General features: G+C 39.9%; 16 non-coding genes across 16 annotated transcripts; all 16 read left to right on the top strand.

Annotated features, from left to right (window-relative positions):
- Positions 1 to 2,704: 2,704 nt before the first annotated feature.
- LOC126808004 (5S ribosomal RNA) lies at positions 2,705 to 2,823 on the top strand. The gene has a single exon (XR_007674251.1). It is a non-coding gene; the product is annotated as a 5S ribosomal RNA (ribosomal RNA).
- Positions 2,824 to 2,913: 90 nt separating this feature from the next.
- Positions 2,914 to 3,032, top strand: LOC126808308 (5S ribosomal RNA). Its single transcript, XR_007674550.1, has one exon. It is a non-coding gene; the product is annotated as a 5S ribosomal RNA (ribosomal RNA).
- Positions 3,033 to 4,825: 1,793 nt separating this feature from the next.
- Positions 4,826 to 4,944, top strand: LOC126808331 (5S ribosomal RNA). Its single transcript, XR_007674575.1, has one exon. It is a non-coding gene; the product is annotated as a 5S ribosomal RNA (ribosomal RNA).
- Positions 4,945 to 5,032: 88 nt separating this feature from the next.
- On the top strand, positions 5,033 to 5,151 carry LOC126808301 (5S ribosomal RNA). The gene has a single exon (XR_007674544.1). It is a non-coding gene; the product is annotated as a 5S ribosomal RNA (ribosomal RNA).
- Positions 5,152 to 7,152: 2,001 nt separating this feature from the next.
- Positions 7,153 to 7,271, top strand: LOC126808318 (5S ribosomal RNA). Its single transcript, XR_007674562.1, has one exon. It is a non-coding gene; the product is annotated as a 5S ribosomal RNA (ribosomal RNA).
- An 82-nt stretch (positions 7,272 to 7,353) lies between these two features.
- On the top strand, positions 7,354 to 7,472 carry LOC126808294 (5S ribosomal RNA). Its single transcript, XR_007674535.1, has one exon. It is a non-coding gene; the product is annotated as a 5S ribosomal RNA (ribosomal RNA).
- A 319-nt stretch (positions 7,473 to 7,791) lies between these two features.
- LOC126808293 (5S ribosomal RNA) lies at positions 7,792 to 7,910 on the top strand. Its single transcript, XR_007674534.1, has one exon. It is a non-coding gene; the product is annotated as a 5S ribosomal RNA (ribosomal RNA).
- An 82-nt stretch (positions 7,911 to 7,992) lies between these two features.
- On the top strand, positions 7,993 to 8,111 carry LOC126808292 (5S ribosomal RNA). Its single transcript, XR_007674533.1, has one exon. It is a non-coding gene; the product is annotated as a 5S ribosomal RNA (ribosomal RNA).
- Positions 8,112 to 8,193: 82 nt separating this feature from the next.
- Positions 8,194 to 8,311, top strand: LOC126808295 (5S ribosomal RNA). The gene has a single exon (XR_007674537.1). It is a non-coding gene; the product is annotated as a 5S ribosomal RNA (ribosomal RNA).
- Positions 8,312 to 14,698: 6,387 nt separating this feature from the next.
- LOC126808304 (5S ribosomal RNA) lies at positions 14,699 to 14,817 on the top strand. The gene has a single exon (XR_007674547.1). It is a non-coding gene; the product is annotated as a 5S ribosomal RNA (ribosomal RNA).
- Positions 14,818 to 14,899: 82 nt separating this feature from the next.
- On the top strand, positions 14,900 to 15,018 carry LOC126808291 (5S ribosomal RNA). Its single transcript, XR_007674532.1, has one exon. It is a non-coding gene; the product is annotated as a 5S ribosomal RNA (ribosomal RNA).
- Positions 15,019 to 15,100: 82 nt separating this feature from the next.
- Positions 15,101 to 15,219, top strand: LOC126808317 (5S ribosomal RNA). Its single transcript, XR_007674561.1, has one exon. It is a non-coding gene; the product is annotated as a 5S ribosomal RNA (ribosomal RNA).
- Positions 15,220 to 15,301: 82 nt separating this feature from the next.
- Positions 15,302 to 15,420, top strand: LOC126808325 (5S ribosomal RNA). Its single transcript, XR_007674570.1, has one exon. It is a non-coding gene; the product is annotated as a 5S ribosomal RNA (ribosomal RNA).
- Positions 15,421 to 15,502: 82 nt separating this feature from the next.
- On the top strand, positions 15,503 to 15,621 carry LOC126808298 (5S ribosomal RNA). Its single transcript, XR_007674540.1, has one exon. It is a non-coding gene; the product is annotated as a 5S ribosomal RNA (ribosomal RNA).
- Positions 15,622 to 15,703: 82 nt separating this feature from the next.
- Positions 15,704 to 15,822, top strand: LOC126808303 (5S ribosomal RNA). Its single transcript, XR_007674546.1, has one exon. It is a non-coding gene; the product is annotated as a 5S ribosomal RNA (ribosomal RNA).
- A 114-nt stretch (positions 15,823 to 15,936) lies between these two features.
- LOC126808306 (5S ribosomal RNA) lies at positions 15,937 to 16,055 on the top strand. The gene has a single exon (XR_007674548.1). It is a non-coding gene; the product is annotated as a 5S ribosomal RNA (ribosomal RNA).
- The last annotated feature ends 21 nt before the right edge of the window (positions 16,056 to 16,076 follow it).

The raw sequence follows: 16,076 nt of genomic DNA, 5'->3' as shown, positions 1-16,076 counted from the left end.
TCTCAACAGTGTGACCCGAAGTGACCGCGGATTTATTGACCTTGTATGAACTTATCCATAGCTATATCCTTACACCGAGAGAAATTATCTAGTCTCGGTGAAAAGAACCATGGTCATCTGGTAGAAAATTACTTTTGTATTTTTTGGAACGGAAAACAGTGTTTTTAGAAGCAAACTAACCTGCCGCACATGAGGAAGTCATTATACTAATAATAAAAGGCGAGACCTCTTTTTGCGGCGCAGGCTTATCACTGAGTAGTAAACCGTCCACAAACAATAATATAGGAAGCCTAGTGACGAGTGTAGTAAGTAGGCTATAGACTATAGGTTTGAGTCGAGATTACTCGCTTTCAGTTTACTCTGTTTTTGCGATAACCAATTATGTGAGAAATACCATACTGACATTCGGTTTTTAAAAATTGTACGCGAACTAAATGCGTTTGTTAGATACTGACAGAGCAGCCCCGAGTCGAACAATCGCCGCCCGAGCTGTCTTCGTCAGCTAGTTTCACAATATCGTGCAATAGGTGTATTAATGTGATTTTTAGGTTTAACCCCGCAAACAATGCCAAAATAGTGTTTTCACTGCTTACAGAAAACTGAAATTTAAAAAAAAAATTTTTTATGAGGGTGACCCTCCCACACACTCCCTATCGAGCTGCCGCTCGGTCTGCGCAGCCTCATGCCTGGCACATACTGTCAACATTGTATATTTTTCCGTTTCCGCCCTCCCCCCCCCCCCACAATATATATATCACGGCTACGTTGCGACGGTACCAGCATACCCAGTTGTTGACACCCATTACATCACTCCTGTCTAACAAATCATAAAGCTGTGGTGGCATAGTATTTCACCGTAACACCACAGCCACTCTAACCATTCATAATACATCTAACTATCCCTTTACAGCACTTCACTCCCTACACATTTCCCCTCGTCCTACTTTCCCAAACGTCAACAACACATCTCATACATCCAGTTCGCTAATTAACCCTTGTACCACGTCTACTGGATGGTCCACAAAATGGTAGGGTGACCCACCATAAATAAATATCTCCATATATCTCGACAATTACGCGACAATATTTATATATATGCCAAGCCTCAAATCAGTTTCACACAATTATAGTCACTAAATAAACGATCATGTTGTACTTAATAAGCTATGACCATTAATCATAATAGACTGAAAACTGGTTCCAAGAGTCGTCCATAACATCCAGATAGGTTACGTGCCCTTGTTTTGAAATTAGTCTCGCTTAACCAGTCTATCGACCATTCTACGTCTGATTGACAGGTCGGGATAATCAAGACTACTTTTTTACGAAACATAACAGAAAGCTAGAACAAGAAATTGAATTTAGAAATAAGCACGTTAGGTAGCTCAACAATCGTTTTAAGAAGCTTGTAAAAGTAAAATGAAACTACTGCTAGTATCATGTTCCTGTCTAACCCGAGTGATTCAGAGATATTATTTGTACTAAACCAAAAGATGCCGCTCTTAACGGTACAGTTAACGATAAAGCGATTTAAAAAATGAAACGAACGTAATTTCTAAATCTGCTGTAATAACCAAGAAGCTTAATTTTACTGCTATTCAAAATCGTCAACAATAAATTTTTTACGGCTGTAATAGTTGATAGATTTGTAGAGAATTGCACGTGCCATGGCTATTTATAGTATCATACTGTCAGAAAGTTGGTCTCGGCACGGCGAATGTGCACGCTTCAGTGGTAGTCTCGAACTATCAGCGGTGGACTGTATTTCTGTGAGTACATGGGTCACCCTAAAAATGGATTGAATGAATGAAATGTTATTTAATGGCACGTCAGCTCCAACTGGGCTATATTGCGCCAAACATATGGTGACGTTTCTCGAGACAAACTAGAAACATATAATCACAATAATATCTATATATACATAAATAAAAACAAATATCACAGTAAATATCACATAAAAATAAATAAAAACTTTATGTATATATATTTAAAACATGAAAGGGAAAATCAGATATATACCATTAAAATTTTCAATAAAAATTTGTCTCTTTTACAAAAATCTAGCGCTTTAAAATATAGACCCGGTTGGGGAAATAACTGATGAAGTGATTTGCAACGGTAATGCCGTAATCTTGTATCTTTGAGATGCTTGCACTCAATCAAAATGTGTTTAACTGTCAAAGGATCATGACAGTGTTCACATTCTGGTTGAGGCTCTCGTTTTAAGATGAAAATATGTGTTAAAAAGGTATGACCTATGCGAGAGCGACACAAGACAACTCCATCTCCCCTGCTCGTACGATAGGAGCTTTACCAGTCTCCTAAGAGAGGCTTAATGGGATGAAGTTTATTTGTGTCTGCAAGATCCCAAGACCGTTGCCAGCGGTCAAATATAAATTTATGTATGGATCATTTAAAATCGGTAAATGGTGTTAAAAATTCGGATATTGGAAGATCTAAAGCAGACTTGGCAGCCAAATCTGCTTGATCATTCCCTTTGATATCCATATGACTGGGGAGCCAGCAAAGGACAGTGTCCTTGTTGGTAAACTCGTTTGATAGTATCAGACCATAAATGGATGGCTGACCGCCTGGGAATACCGGGTGCTGTAGACGCGCAGATTTTTTTACGGGGAAGGGGAGAGAAAACACATTTACTGGTCACTCTGCGAAAGATAACTGCGGGATTTTTTCACCTTTCGTCGTCTACGGCCATACCACGTTGAAAACACCAGTTCTCGTCCGATCACTGAAGTTAAGCAACGTCGGGCCCGGTCAGTACTTGGATGGGTGACCGCCTGGGAACACCGGGTGCTGTAGATGCGCAGAATTTTTTTTACGGGGACGGGGAGAGTAAAGCAATTTACTGGTCACTCTGTGAAAGATAACTGCGGGATTTTTTCACCTTTCGTCGTCTACGGCCATATCACGTTGAAAACACCAGTTCTCGTCCGATCACTGAAGTTAAGCAAGGTCGGGCCCGGTCAGTGCTTGGATGGGTGACCGCCTGGGAACACCTGGTGCTGTAGACGCGAAAATTCTTTTGACGGGGGACGGGAGAGAAAACCCATCTACTGCTCACTCTGCGAAAGATAACTGCGGGATTTTTTCACCTTTCGTCGTCTACGGCCATACCACGTTGAAAACACCAGTTCTCGTCCGATCACTGAAGTTACACACTGGACCCTTTGTTCTGACTCGGGTGTTCAAGTTACTGATTAACCTGTAATGGGTTGTTTTAGCACGTGCACAGGTGATCATTTGAGGAAAAGTGGGTGTTCATATGGATGAGCACCCCAACATACTAACCCGGTGATTGTCAAAACAGACCATGCATTTTAAGGTGTGAACTGTATTAATAGCAAGAAACATCGTGTTAATTAAAAAAGATACATACATAATAAATACATATAGTTAAAACAATAAATAAATGTTGTTTCAATGATTTATAGTTTGTGAAATAGTAACATTAACTAGAAAACTCATCCAATAGTATAATGAACAAATACACAAAACCTAGCGAACTGGGATAAATTTCTGTTTGGCCATTTTTTTTTAGATAGTTTTAATCGTTCCCTTTCGATGTCTATTCTAATTAAAATAAATATTACATTATCCATTGGCATGTTGTGGATTTTAAAAATAGATTGGCAGGCAACGAAACATACGCCCACAGAGAGAGGTAGAAATGGGGTTTGGCGTCAACTCGACTCAAACTGGTTCATCTCGGGACTATCATGGTTCCATTTTATTTCAATAATTCGCTTTGTTTTTAGCGGGGGGCGGAGGACCCGGAGAAAACGCACGAGGTTCGACGGGTGAACCTACCCATTGTCACGTACAACCGGGGAATCGAAACCACGCCAGTTGACTCAACGACAGACGTTATGATGCAACGCGCATGCACTAACAATTCGGCCAACCAATCTCCCCCACATACGCCCACAGTAGGTAAGTCGCCCGGGCAGTCAGACTTGTTTGCCTTCCAGTTCTGCCTTATACTAGCATTTAGTATACAAAATGTTTATCGGAAATCATTGAAAATCAATAGGATTATTCTCCTAGTGACCTTAATCGTTTAGCGTTCCAGAGTGTGGACAACAGACGGGTGGACTGACAGACGGGGGCGACGACAATATATGACATGTCGGCGTATAAAAAATTGTCGAAAACCCGAAATCAGCAAATAGGCATAAAATACATTTATCGGTACACCAATCTCAATTTCTTAAAATTGTATTTCAAAAACCTGACATTGGAATGATCTGATTTGTATGCATCGTAAATAAACAGACATAAACTAGCTATATTCAGGTTATGGACCCCTCTCCAATCTGCTGAGTAAACAACAATATATGACGTGAAGAATAATGTATTGATACCTGTTACAGCCGAATCGGTAAAGCGATTTTGAGTGATAAAGTGTTTTCGTGATAATCTTGCGTCCCGTATCCTCCCATTTTCTTTCATTCATTCAACGTCTTACACAAACAAAAAATCCAGTGTGTAAGTGAGCTATCGACCTTGAACTCGGGGTAAAGCTAGATAAACACCCGAGCTCGTGCAATTGAACACTTCGAACGCTGCGCGTTCTCAGTGCACAACTCTGCACGAGCTCGGGTGTTCATCTAACTTGAACCCCCTCTGTCTCAGTCGATGACCCTTACTTAAGCAACGTCGGGCCCGGTCAGTACTTGGATGGGTAACCGCCTGGGAACACCGGGTGCTATATACGCGCAGATTTTTTTTTACGGGGAAGGGGAGAGAAAACCCATTTACTGGTCACTCTGCGAAAGATAACTGCGGGATTTTTTAACCTTTCATCGTTTACGACCATACCACGTTGAAAACACCAGTTCTCGTCCGATCACTGATATTAAGCAACGTCGGGCCCGGTCAGTACTTGGATGGTTGACCGCCTGGGAACACCGGGTGCTGTAGACGCTCAGATTTTTTTACGGGGAATTGGAGAGAAAACCCATTTACTGGTCACTCTGCGAAAGATAACTGCGGGATTTTTTCACCTTTCGTCGTCTACGGCCATACCACGTTGAAAACACCAGTTCTCGTCCGATCACTGAAGTTAAGCAAGGTCGGGCCTGGTCAGTACTTGGATGGGTGACCGCCTGGTAACACCGGGTGCTGTAGACGCGCAGATTTTTTTACGTGGAAGGGGAGAGAAAACCAATTTACTGGTCGCTCTGCGAAAGATAACCTTTCGTTGTGTACCGCCATACCACGTTGAAAACATAACATTAGTGGGTAAAAGTGTTGTACTTAATTCTCTCTGTCTTTCATTATTATGGTACTCTTTGAGAATTATTAGTATACCAAACTGGGCCTGTAACATTTTACAGGGTTTGGTAAGGTCCTTTCTCTGGGGGAAAGGACCTACATTAATCAAGTCAACTTCTATTCTTATACAAAGATGTGATGACGGTCTTAATATTCCGCTAATAGATTGTAGACGAGATTCCTTTCGCTTGTGTTGGCTATCAAAATTTCTTAATCCAGATGTACATTTCACATGGAAATACTATATGAAATACGTCCTTGAGAAATATGATCAACTTTGTTTCTCCAGTGAATTACTTTTCATGAATTATGAAAGTATGTTATTATCTGAAATTCCGAGTTGTTTTTATGCTGAAGTTTTACTTGCTTGGAATAACATTAATAATGGTAAAAGGTTTGTAGTTGATGAGTATGACTGTGTTGTTAACCAACCTTTGTTTTCAAATCCAAATATAAATGTTAAAATTCCATCCTCGTTGTTAATGCAATATAAGGCTTCGGGTATTGTCAAAATCACAGATATTATATATGGGGCCATTGTTGGGTTTTTACCGCCAGAGGCGATTGTTGAAATTATAAATACACATTTTCCAGATCAATCACGTAACATCATTGAAGTGTCTTATAAGAATATTTTGAGTAGTATTCCAGAAAACTGGAGACATATAATTGGTACCTCATCTTCCCCTTTAAGGCCATTTACTGATTTTTATGTCCAGTCTCTTGACGAGTGTTTACTACCCGTTTCTGGCTTCTCAGCTAAAAAGTGCTTCTCATTAATACGAAATAATAGATTTGTTGAACCATTTTCTTATGTTTATTACAGCAGCAGTGGTTACAAACCAAACTGGAAAAAAGTATGGAAATCTGTATTTTATAAATATAAGAGTTCTGAAATGATAAATAATAACTTTTCTATTTCGCATAACTTAAACTGGACCAATAGTCGAAAATATATTTCTAATCTTATTAGAAGCCCTGTGTGCTGTGTAAAACCCACGCAAGTGAATCTACTATACACATGCTATGTGAATGTACTTCCTTATTATTATGCTTAAATAAAATTTCTGATATTTTAACGACCATATTATTACATGTTGGCTTCACTGAACAACAATTTAATGAGTGGATAATTTTCGGTTATCGGACTGAAACAAATGAATACTCTGTGTTTTTAATAGTTTTATTTGCTTCTTTAAGGTTAGCTATTGTCAAAAGATGACCCACTTTCTGTCTGCAAATAGAGATATGGATTTATATTCTCTATTTAAGGTAATAATAAAAAATCATCTTCAGATGTTATTATATAAATATGGTTATACCGATTTTATAAATCTCTTGCATTTTAATCAATTTATTATTGTTGATGGAGTGAATATAAATTTAGGACTTTAGCAAATGTATTATTATATCATTTATTTTAAGCAAATTATATCGACATTCATATTAAAATTAATTCTTAACAAAACTTCGTGATATATAACAAATGTGAAAATAACTTAAGAATTTTAGTAAATGTATTATTATATCATTTGACCTATATTGTTTCATTTTTAGACAATTATATCGACACTGTGATCTTATAACTATTTTAATATTTATAAAACTCTGTGATATATACAAATGTGATATTTGTAATGAATATTACTTGAATAAATTTATTAAAAAAAAAAAAAACAGTTCTCGTCCGATCACTGAAGTTAAGCAACGTCGGGCCCGGTCAGTACTTGGATGGGTGACCGCCTGGGAACACCGGGTGCTGTAGACGCGAACATGTTTTTGACGGGGGAGGGGAGAGAAAACCCATTTACTGCTCACTCTGCGAAAGATAACTGCGGGATTTTTTCACCTTTCGTCGTCTACGTCCATATCACGTTGAAAACACCAGTTCTCGTCCGATCACTGAAGTTAAGCTACGTCGGGCCCGGTCAGTACTTGGATGGGTGACCGCCTGGGAACACCGGGTGCTGTAGACGCGAACATGTTTTTGACGGGGGAGAAAACCCATTTACTGCTCACTCTGCGACAGATAACTGCGGGATGTTTTCACCTTTCGTCGTCTACGGCCATATCACGTTGAAAACACCAGTTCTCGTCCGATCACTGAAGTTAAGCAACGTCGGGCCCGCTCAGTACTTGGATGGGTGACCGCCTGGGAACACCGGGTGCTGTAGACGCGAACATGTTTTGGAGGGGGGAGAAAAAAGAGAGAGAGAGAAATGGGGTTTAACGTCCACTCGACACAAACTAGGTCATTTCGGGACTAACATATGGTTTAATTTTATTTACATAATTCGCTTGCGCGTAGGGGTCTTTAGCAGTGGGAGGAAACCGGAGGACCCGGAGAAAACCCACAAGGTTGGACAGGCGACCCTACTCCTTGCCACGTACAACCGGGGATTCGAAACCACGCCAGTCGACTCAATGGGAGGGCGGAGAAAACCATTTACTGCTCACTCTGCGACAGATAACTGCGGGATTTTTTCACCTTTCGTCGTCTACGGCCATATCACGTTGAAAACACCAGTTCTCGTCCGATCACTGAAGTTAAGCAACGTCGGGCCCGCTCAGTACTTGGATGGGTGACCGCCTGGGAACACCGGGTGCTGTAGACGCGAACATGTTTTTGACGGGGGAGAAAACCCATTTACTGCTCACTCTGCGACAGATAACTGCGGGATTTTTTCACCTTTCGTCGTCTACGGCCATATCACGTTGAAAACACCAGTTCTCGTCCGATCACTGAAGTTAAGCAACGTCGGGCCCGCTCAGTACTTGGATGGGTGACCGCCTGGGAACACCGGGTGCTGTAGACGCGAACATGTTTTTGACGGGGGAGAAAACCCATTTACTGCTCACTCTGCGACAGATAACTGCGTGATTTTTTCACCTTTCGTCGTCTACGGCCATATCACGTTGAAAACACCAGTTCTCGTCCGATCACTGAAGTTAAGCAACGTCGGGCCCGCTCAGTACTTGGATGGGTGACCGCCTGGGAACACCGGTGCTGTAGACGCGAACATGTTTTTGACGGGGGAGAAAACCCATTTACTGCTCACTCTGCGACAGATAACTGCGGGATTTTTTCACCTTTCATCGCCTACGGCCATATCACGTTGAAAACACCAGTGGGGGTGGTCCGAATGCATTGTTTATGTTTGGTCGATGTATATGAAGCTGTTCATAAAATCGATTAATCTGGGCAATTGTGTGCTTTTTGGACAGTGATTTTGCTTGAAGCAATATATGAACATTTCGTGGATTGGGTATGTAGCTTAAATTCGTGTTATAGTGTGTAATTTAGTAACTTATTGGGCTTTATTGCCCTTGCCCTGTCGAGATGACAGAGAGCCACTCGGCTCGTAGAGGCGAATTTATCCATAAAACTCCTGTGTTTTCGAAAGACTGTACAGTTCTTATTTCTGTTAAAAATAAGCAAGATGTTACGGCTCGACGTATTATTAAGGCTGTGCGCGATGTCTGTGGTGAAGATGCAATTCTGACGTGCATTCCCCGTAATGGAGATTCTTATGAAGTAACCCTCATTGACTCGGATTGTGCCACCCGCTTGGTAGAGTCCAATCTGTTATTTGATGATGATCCAGCTTTTGTTAGACACATATCTGCAAAAATAAAAGTTGTGTCTTTCATGCATCTTTCTGGATTAATATCTGACGAGGAAATAGAACGTAAGCTGAAGCAGTGGCGCCTAGAAGTCCTCGGGCCCATCAAGCGACGTCGTTATGAGCATGATGGCATCTTTGATGATACACGTTTTGTGAGGGTGCGCTTTCTCCCTGATGTGTCCTCCCTCCCCTACTCGGTCGGGTTTCAGTGTGAGACGGGGGTTGAATATTTCAGCATTCGGCATGACCACCAAGAGAAGGTTTGTTTCCATTGCCTATCGCATGAACATCTGCTGGCAGGGTGTCCTAGCAGGGTATGTCGACGATGTAAAAAGCCTGGTCACATTCAACGCCACTGCACTGTTTCTGTCTGTGAAGGTTGCAAGTTACCTTCTTCGGAGTGTGGATGTCGTCCCCAAGCTCAGTGGGACCGAGGCGCAACTGATATTCCTAACAGATCTGCTGTTAATATCTCGGAGTCATTCTCGGTTTCTGGTGAAGCTGAAGGAAGTGATGATGTCAACAATGATGTTGAGGGAAAAAACCTGATAATAAAGGTGATCCTGCAAGTACGGGGATTGAAGATAATCTTTCTGATGATGATATCGGAATTATGTCATCTGTTGGTTCTGTTAACTGTATAAGCCCAAGTGGTGTTTCCGAGCCATCTGTTAGTGACGGAACGCTGAGGAAGTTCAGTTCAGCAGATGATCCTGTTGGTGTTAGCGACCTTCTGGCGGAAGAATCGGACTGGGTAGAGAGTAGGGGTGATTCTGATATTGTTAGTTTTATAACACCTACTGCAGCTAAATCATTTACCCGAAGAAGACGTCGAATAGTAGTCAAACCGAAAATTGAAGTTGTAAAAGGTATTGTTAAGAAGCGTGTGGTTAAACATGGAAAGAATATCAAAAAATAAACTTCCCATTTTTATAATGCTTATTCTATCAATAAATGTTGCCGGACTCCGTAGTGTTTCCAAAATGCAAAGCCTATTTGCGTTAGCTAGTTCATTATCAGTAGGGATATTATGTCTCCAAGAAACATTTTGGGATGTCGATTTTATTAATGAAAATAGTGACCTTTGGGAAGGTACCATTTACCATTCTTGTGATGGAACTTCGAAGCGTCGTGGATGTGCAATTCTGGTATCTAAATTTTATACAGATAACACATTTTCTCCGGTATCAGATAATGCTGGTAGATTTGTCAAATGTTCTTTTAAATATGATATGGTCGAATTTGATATCGTTTCTTGCTACGCCCCGAACAGTGTGAAAGAGCAGAATGAATATTATAGGTATTTGTGTGACTCAATCGATTCTGACTCTTCTTATGTTCTTTGTGGTGATTTCAATGACGTTGTCGACCCGTTTCGTGATAGGTCAAAAACACTGGCATGGTATGGTTCTGCTTCGTCCCGTTTAAATAACTTTATTAGCCAAAATAACCTAATTGATGTTTGGCGTTATTTTCACCCCAGCAAAAGGGTGTTTACGAGACGTCAAGTTGTTGAAACTGTTCTGAAACAGTCACGAATTGATTACATCCTCACTTCAACCAACCTGGAGTATGCGTTAATTAATTCATTTATATATCATACAAGTCTTAGCGATCATAGCATTGTATCCGTCTCCATTAACTTGCGTAATGTTGATCGGGGACCTGGTAGCTGGGTGCTCAACAATTCTTATCTATCGGATCATGCCTACAGAACTGTTGTTGAAAAAGTCTTGAATGAGTCACTTGGATGTCCCCTTTTTAACACTGACGTACTTGTGTGGTGGGACAACTTTAAATATGCTATTAAAAAACAAAGCATCGCGTATGCTTCTAGTGTTCGATATCGACAAAAAGAACAATATTGGTTTATTCAAAAGCATTTGAACTTTATATATGATAGAGCTTCCAGAGGACTAGAATACGACAAGTGTCGTCTTGCAGAATTGAAAGTAGATCTCTCTGAGTATGAAAAACGTGAATGTCATGGTGCTATTATTCGGTCCAAATCACTGGATGCCTTGGAATCGGATCGCTGTACAAGTTACTTCCTGAAATTAGAGAAACAAAAACAAAAAAGTAATGTGATTAGTGAAATAAGGAAACAAAATGGGCAACTTACCTGTGATACTTTCGATATTCTTGAGGAAACCAGGTCATTTTATTCCAGATTGTATACCAGCGACAACTCCGTTACTGTTGACAAGGATCGCGTGGCAAGTCTCGTGCCTGATGTACTAACTCCTGAAGATGCGGATTTCTGTGAAGAGGACATTACTAAAGAAGAACTGTTAAAAGCATTGAAAGGTATGTCGAAAAATAAATCGCCAGGCATAGATGGATTGACTGTTGAATTTTACCTGGTGCTTTGGGATCTCCTGGGAGACGTTTATCATAAAATGGTCCTTTCTGTGATTTCAGATGGTGAATTGTCATCCAGTATGAAAAGGGGGATGATATCTGTGTTCTACAAAAACAAAGGGGATCGATCTGATCTCAAGAATTACAGGCCGATTAGTCTTCTTAATGTCGACTATAAAATTTTGTCAAGGTGTTTGGCGCTCCGTCTGAAAAACGTCATATCATCGGTTATCTCCCCTTCACAAACGTCCTGTATACCTGGTAGAGACATTGCCTTTAATATATGTGCTATCAGGGATGTGATAGATTACTGCGACGATGAAGATCTTCCTCTGTACCTGTTGAAGATTGATTCCCAAAAGGCCTTTGACAGGGTTGCTCATACTTACCTCTTTAATGTAATTGAATGTATGGGTTTTGGTCCTAAATTTCTTAAACTTGTCAAAATTTTGTATAATGACATTAGAAGTTGTGTAAAGGTTAATGGCCATATTTCGTTATCTTTCCCGGTATCAAGGTCAGTTCGTCAAGGGTGTCCAATTGCGGCTTTGCTATATGTAATGTCTATTGAACCCCTTCGTTCTCTTATAATGTCTCATCCTAATGTTCGTGGAATCCCGATTCCGTCTTCCACTTTACCATCGGTAATTTATCAGCATGCTGATGATGTAACCCTTACGTTGAATGACCTTGAATCAGTTAATCAGGCCTTCGAGAGCATTGAGGTATACTGTAGCTTGTCCGGGGCCAAGGTTAATGTTGAAAAATCAGAACTTTTGATAGCAGGCTCAGCCTCGTGTACTACTGATATGTTAAACATGCCTCTTAGAATTCTGAACGGTAGTATGTTAATACTAGGTATTTATCTAGGACCAAATAAACTGGAATGTGAGTCACTTAACTGGAACTCTAAAATTGGTAAGTTTAAAAAAGTTATTAACTTATGGAAAGGTAGAAAATTATCACTAGTCGGGAAAAGTGTTATCATAAATACATTTTGTCTTTCCCTGCTCTGGTATGCGCTTCGCATAATAAGCATCCCTGAATGAGCATGCTCGGATATACGAGATGCCATTAAATCTTTTCTATGGGGCACGAAGCCGGCTCTGATTAAAGAGTCTACAATACTCGGGCATAAAGATGACGGGGGTCTGAACATTCCTTTAATTCATGGCAGAATGGATTCCTTTCGGCTCTGTTGGCTATCCAAATTTTTTAATGAAGAGTTAAGTTGTTCCTGGAAATATTTTATGAAGTTCTTTCTCAATAAATATAACGATTTGTCACTATGTAATGAATTATTATTTATAAAATATAATAGACAGTCTCTTGTAAAGTTACCCTCTTTTTATAGGGAAATGTTAGTAGCATGGAATAACATTAATGGTGGTAATAGATTAGTATCCATTGATTATAAATTTATTGTTAATCAACCTTTGTTCTCCAATCCTAATATTGAATTACATTTGTCCTCATTTATAATATATGTTTTCCAGATGTCGGGCATTGTTAAAATATCAGATATAATTTATGGTGCGATTGTTGGATTTCTTCCTAAGTCAGCCATTGTTGAAATTGTACAAGACCTGTTTATTGATATATCTAAACAAGTTATTATAACATCATACGATTCTATTATAGGAAGCATTCCTTCTTCATGGAAAGTAATTATTGCCTCAGAATGTCATGCGGTTACACCGTACACCAACTTTGGTGTGGAACAGCCAAGTGGTGATGTTTTATTGGTATCAAGTTTTACGGCAAAAAATTGCTATTCTATTTTAAGAAATAATCTCTTTGTAAAACCCTCATCTTATGTTTATTTTAGTAGCCAAGGCTTTAATCCCGACTGGCCGAAAGTGTGGAAATCAGTTTACTGTAATTTGAAAAGTTCGGAAATGATAGATAATGATTTTTCTATTTGCCATAATATTGTTTGGACGAACAGCAGGAAATACGTCAAACATGTTATTGAGAGTCCACTTTGTACATTATGTAAAAGTAACGCGAGCGAAACAATTATTCATGTTCTTTGTAAATGTCCATCTATCAAGACATTTTTAGATGAAATTGAAGATATTCTTTTAACTCTTTTGTTAAATGTAGGGTATACCACAGAGCAATTTATAGAATGGTTGTTGTTTGGATATCCACTGTCTAGATCTGAGTATAGCCTATTTCTTGTATTGTTATTTTCTACCGCAAGACTTTCTATTATAAAACGCCGAAGTATGTGTATATCTCAGGCAAGAGATGTTGATCTTTTTTCATTATTTGTTCACACCTTTGAGTGCCATCTTCAGTCAATTTTGTACAAGTGTGGGTTAGAAACATTTATGAATTATATGAATTTTAACCGTTTTATCAAAATAAATAACCGAATAGTAACTTTGGAATTTACATAATCTGTGATTTTGTCATTACATGTTTGTTTAATCCAAGATATATTATGATAGATATTTGTAATGAAACTATGATAAATGTGATCTATGATAAATGATAACTGTGGTATTTATAAGGGAACTAGGATAAATGTGATATTTGTAATGGAAACTATGATAACTGTGATATTTGTAATGAAACTATGATAACTGTGATATTTATAATGAAACTATGATAACTTTGATAGTTATAATGAAACTATGATAAATGTGATCTATGATAAATGTGATGTTTGTAATAAAACTATGATAAATGTGATCTATCATAAATGTGATTTGTAATGAAACTATGATAAATGTGATCTATGATAAATGTGATTGTAATGAAACTATGATAAATGTGATCTATCATAAATGTGATTTGTAATGAAACTATGATAAATGTGATCTATGATAAATGTGATTTGTAATGAAACTATGATAAATGTGATCTATGATAAATATGATATATTTAATGAAACTAAAGAAATGTGATATTTGGTATGAAACTATGATAACTGTGTTATTTGTAATGAAACAATGATAACTGTGGTATTTATAATGAAACTAGGATAAATGTGATATTTGAAATGAAACTATGATACATGTGATATTTGTAATGAAACTATGATAACTGTGATATTTTATGACAATGATTTGATAGTAATTGTGATAGTTATTTTTTTAAAATATTTATTTTAATTTTAAAGAAAACTTTTTAAAGCCTTACCAGTATAAATGTAATGAATTTTAACTGAATAAATTTATATTAAAAAAAAACAAAAAAAAAACAGTTCTCGTCCGATCACTGAAGTTAAGCAACGTCGGGCCCGCTCAGTACTTGGATGGGTGACCGCCTGGGAACACCGGGTGCTGTAGACGCAAAGATGTTTTTGACAGCTGAGAAAACTCATTTACTGCTCACTCTGCGACAGATATTGCCTATTTACTGCTCACTCTGCGACAGATAACTGCGGGATTTTTTCACCTGTCGTCGTCTACGGCCATATCACGTTGAAAACACCAGTTCTCGTCCGATCACTGAAGTTAAGCAACGTCGGGCCCGCTCAGTACTTGGATGGGTGACCGCCTGGGAACACCGGGTGTTGTAGACGCGAACATGTTTTTGACGGGGGAGAAAACTCATTTACTGCTCACTCTGCGACAGATAACTGCGGGATTTTTTCACCTGTCGTCGTCTACGGCCATATCACGTTGAAAACACCAGTTCTCGTCCGATCACTGAAGTTAAGCAACGTCGGGCCCGCTCAGTACTTGGATGGGTGACCGCCTGGGAACACCGGGTGCTGTAGACGCGAACATGTTTTTGACGGGGGAGAAAACTCATTTACTGCTCACTCTGCGACAGATAACTGCGGGATTTTTTCACCTGTCGTCGTCTAGGGCCATATCACGTTGAAAACACCAGTTCTCGTCCGATCACTGAAGTTAAGCAACGTCGGGCCCGCTCAGTACTTGGATGGGTGACCGCCTGGGAACACCGGGTGCTGTAGACGCGAACATGTTTTTGACGGGGGAGAAAACTCATTTACTGCTCACTCTGCGACAGATAACTGCGGGATTTTTTCACCTGTCGTCGTCTACGGCCATATAACGTTGAAAACACCAGTTCTCGTCCGATCACTGAAGTTAAGCAACGTCGGGCCCGCTCAGTACTTGGATGGGTGACCGCCTGGGAACACCGGGTGCTGTAGACGCGAACATGTTTTTGACGGGGGAGAAAACTCATTTACTGCTCACTCTGCGACAGATAACTGCGGGATTTTTTCACCTGTCGTCGTCTACGGCCATATCACGTTGAAAACACCAGTTCTCGTCCGATCACTGAAGTTAAGCAACGTCGGGCCCGCTCAGTACTTGGATGGGTGACCGCCTGAGAACACCGGGTGCTGTAGACGCGAACATGTTTTTGACGGGGGAGAAAACTCATTTACTGCTCACTCTGCGACAGATAACTGCGGGATTTTTTCACCTGTCGTCGTTTACGGCCATATCACGTTGAAAACACCAGTTCTCGTCCGATCACTGAAGTTAAGCAACGTCGGGCCCGCTCAGTACTTGGATGGGTGACCGCCTGGGAACACCGGGTGCTGTAGACGCGAACATGTTTTTGACGGCTGAGAAAACTCATTTACTGCTCACTCTGCGACAGATATTGCCTATTTACTGCTCACTCTGCGACAGATAACTGCGGGATTTTTTCACCTGTCGTCGTCTACGGCCATATCACGTTGAAAACACTAGTTCTCGTCCGATCACTGAAGTTAAGCAACGTCGGGCCCGCTCAGTACTTGGATGGGTGACCGCCTGGGAACACCGGGTGCTGTAGACGCGAACATGTTTTTAACGGGGG

This window comes from Patella vulgata, chromosome 9 (assembly GCF_932274485.2).
Source record: "Patella vulgata chromosome 9, xgPatVulg1.2, whole genome shotgun sequence".
NCBI lineage: Eukaryota > Metazoa > Mollusca > Gastropoda > Patellidae > Patella > Patella vulgata.
This window is presented reverse-complemented; position numbering and strand designations above follow the sequence as displayed.